A 3886-nucleotide genomic window follows, 5' to 3' on the forward strand; every position below is an offset into this window, starting at 1 on the left:
CAGAAACCAGGCCGAGAGACTAGTTCAAGAAACTGGTCCGAGAAGCTGGTCCGAGAAGCTGGTCCCATCCTTTATTTTTCAGAAGGCCTTTTATAGTTTTGATAAAACACGGAGATCAATGGGTAACAAAAAATTATGTAGCGCTCGCAACCCAGATTCTTTCCGTATATTATTTTGTATGCAAAAGGTCTCAGGTGATTTACGTTATCTTCTGGCCAAGAGGCTTGTTAACACTTTTTGGCTCTCTTCCTTAATGAATGTTAATTTTGTTTCTCCTGAAGTGTTTTTCTTTAATCTACATCTCCTTAAAGCGCTAAAGTTACATCTCTATAGAACAAAGGCACAGTGGGTTATAACAAAGAAGGTACTTAACTCAAAGATCTAATGTTGCTAATACCAGGTCTACTACTTGTTTTTCTATATACCAACTATATCTAAAAACAAAGGATATGAAAATTTGGCAGCAAGCATTGACTCAACAAATGAAACTTTTAATCAGTCCTATTCTAAAGATTTTGACTTTTCGGAAGCCCCTACATTCCTAGGATGTTTTAAGCTTCCTGTGCCTCCTGCGGTCAGGAGGCCTCAAACAATCACATGCGCAGCTGTATGAGTCCTGCAGGCAGGTTAGAAAGCCATCAGAGGGGTTTTTTGGATTGAAACACTCTTTCAAATGTAGAAGACTAAAGCCCTGAATTGACTTTTTCCAGAAAATGTCAGAAGAGTGGAAAAGCAGAGCACAAAAACCGGCAGATTTTTGTTGGGGTACATGCTTAGGAATTTCCAGAGGGGTCCCTGAAGTCTGAGCACGCCTTGCGTATGTCAGCTTCCTTCCTCATGACCTTGTCACGGGCGGGATTCCTCACACTGGCTCCCGGCACCCTCTGTTGAAGAGACTATCCTTACCCCACTGAATGGACTTGGCACTCTCGTCAAAAACCAGTTGGCCATTTGATTTGTCTTTTTCAAGATTGTTTTGACTATTCAAGGCCCCTTGAAATTCCATATGAATTTGAGGATTGGCATCTCCACATTTCTGCAAAAAGGCTGTTGGAATTTTGATAGGGATTTTGTTGAATCTGTAGGTTGCTTTGTGTATTAGTAACATCTTAATATAAAATCTTCCAATTTGGGGACTTCCCTGACAGTCAAGTGGTTAAGACTCCAAGCTTCTAATGCAGGGGGTGTGAGTTCAATCCCTGGCCAGGGAACTAAGATCCCACATTCTACACAGCAAAAAAAAAAAAAAAAAAAAAACTACCTTCATTGTGGCATGTGGCATCTTTAGTTGTGGCATGTGGGATCTAGTTCCCTGACCAGACATCGAACCCAGGCCTCCAGCAATGAGAGTGCAGAGTCTTAGCCACTGGACCACCAAGAAAGTCCCCTACAGATATCTTTTAGATGGTATTGTAAATGAAATTGCTCTTAATTTCATTTTAAAACACAACTGATTTTTATGTGTTGATCTTGTTCCTTGCAGCTTTGCTGAATTTATTAGATCTAGGCCTTTTCTGCATCTGAAATGCCCTTTCTGCATCAGTTGAGATGATCATGTAGGTTATTTTTTCCCTTGTTCTATTAATGTGATGTATCTATAACCCTGATTGATTTTCTGATGTTGAACCACTCTTGCATTCCTGGAACAAATCCCACTAGATCATGATGTATAATCCTTTCAGTATGCTGTTGGATTCTGTTTGCTAGTATTTTGTTGAGGATTTTTGCATCTGTATTCGTAGGGGATATTGGTCTGTAATTTTATTGTGATATCTTTGGTTTTGGTAGGGCCAGACTTTTCAGTATGGGTGCACTTAGCATTCCTGGATGTATGTACTGTGTTAGCTAAAGCAGCTAGCAGTATTTCTAAGATTAGTCCTACTGATTGAAACCTGGACTCAACAGTGTTAGTCGCTCAGTCGTGTCTGACTCTTTTTGACCCTGTGGACTGGGGCCTGCCAGGCTCCTCTGCCTATGAAATTCTCCAGGCAAGGATACTGGAGTGGGTTGCCATTCCCTTCTCCAAAGAATCTTCCTGACCCAGGGATCGAACCTGGGTCTCCCGCATTGCCGGCAGCTTCTTTACCGTCTGAGCCACCACACCAGGGAAGCCTGTACTCAACAGTAGCCTATGTTAATTGTACAACTGTACAGTGTAGAGGGAGGAATCCAAATGTTAGTGACATCGGTGGTATGCTGGTGAGCATAACTGACTTCCAAAGGTTTAGGGCAATAAGAGTGCTGGGCGCCGCCGGCTCTTGCAGCTGCCGCCACCCCACTGAGGGGCGCTTGATGGGCGCGCCGCCTCGCGTCCGGCTGAATCCCGGAAGCTGCGGCGCCTCCTGCCGGGGAGCCATCGCTGCAGCCTGAGGTCGGGTCCCGGGTCGGAGGCTGCCTGAGGAGCGACGACGGAGGCGGCAACGGGAGCCCCACCAGGAGTCTGGGACTGAGGAACTGCCTGCGGCTTCACAAGGCCAGTATGGACAGAATAACTTAGGATGTTTATCCCCGCCCGCTGCTTCTGAGACCTTGAGTGGAAACCAGAGTGCTTCCAGTCAGAGAAGTGCGTGCCACCTTCCCACCCCTATCCGACGGGCACCATGTGGTTTATCCGCGATGGCTGTGGCATTGTCTTTGCCGTTGTCACCTGGTTTCTGGTCTTATATGCGGAGTTCGTGGTCCTCTTCGTCATGCTTATTCCATCCGGGGACTACATGTACAGCGCCATCAACGGAATCGTGTTCAGCCTGCTGGCCTTCTTGGCCCTGGCTTCCCACTGCCGGGCCATGTTGACCGACCCTGGGGCTGTGCCCAAAGGAAATGCCACTAAAGAATTCATCGAGATTTTACAGCTGACGTCCGGGCAGGTGCTGTACAACTGTCCCAAATGTTGCAGCATCAAGCCCGACCGAGCCCACCACTGCAGGGTTTGTAAGCGGTGCATTCGGAAGATGGACCACCATTGTCCCTGGATCAACAACTGTGTCGGCGAGAGGAACCAGAAGTACTTCGTCCTGTTTACAATGTACGTAGCTCTCATTTCCTTGCACGCCCTCATCTTGGTGGTATTCCACTTCATCCATTGCTTTGAAGAAGACTGCAGCTCCTCGGCCACCACGATGACCCTCCTCATTTTCCTCGGCTTGGAGGCGCTTCTCTTCCTCGTTTTCACATCGGCCATGTTTGGGACCCAGATGCTCTCCATCTGCACAGATGAGACGGGAATAGAACAACTGAAAAAGGAAGACAGAAGATGGGCCAAGAAAACAACATGGGTGAACCTGAAAGCCGTTTTTGGCCACCCCTTCTCTCTAGGCTGGGCCAGCCCCTTTGTCATGCCAGACCAAGGGAAGGCAGACCCGTACCAGCATATGATCTGAAAGACTCTGACCAGCACTGCCACTCAGACACAAACCACATCCTAGCACTACCCTTGGATTGGGTCTTATGAATGTCCAAACCGAAAAACCAACACAACTCTAAATAAAACATTTTTTGTTTAATGTCTCAAGTAAAATGGCAGAACATTGCAGAAAAAAAAGTCTGTGTTTTGTTTTTAAAAGATCATCCTTTCTGCTTTTCTTTTTTCCTTTTAAAAAATATAATAATTTTTATTTATTTTTTGCTGGGCTGGGCTTTCATTGCTGCATGCAGGCTTTTCTCTAGTTGCTGTGAGCAGGGCTACTCTGTAGTTGTACTGCAGCTTCTCATTGCATTGGCTTCTGTTGTTGCAGACCACAGGCTCTAGGGCATGCTGGCTTAGTTTTGGCTCACTGGCTCCAGAGCAGAGGCTCAACAGTTGTGGCATATGGGCTTAGTTGCTCCATGGCATGTGGGATCTTCCCATACTAGGGATCGGACCCTTGTCTCCTGCATTGGCAGGTGG

General features: G+C 46.4%; 1 pseudogene; it reads left to right on the forward strand.

Annotated features, from left to right (window-relative positions):
* Positions 1-2600: 2600 nt before the first annotated feature.
* Positions 2601-3380, forward strand: LOC138071353 (palmitoyltransferase ZDHHC3 pseudogene; annotated as a pseudogene).
* Positions 3381-3886: the final 506 nt, after the last annotated feature.

The sequence above is a fragment of the Capricornis sumatraensis genome, chromosome X (assembly GCF_032405125.1).
Source record: "Capricornis sumatraensis isolate serow.1 chromosome X, serow.2, whole genome shotgun sequence".
Lineage (NCBI taxonomy): Eukaryota > Metazoa > Chordata > Mammalia > Artiodactyla > Bovidae > Capricornis > Capricornis sumatraensis.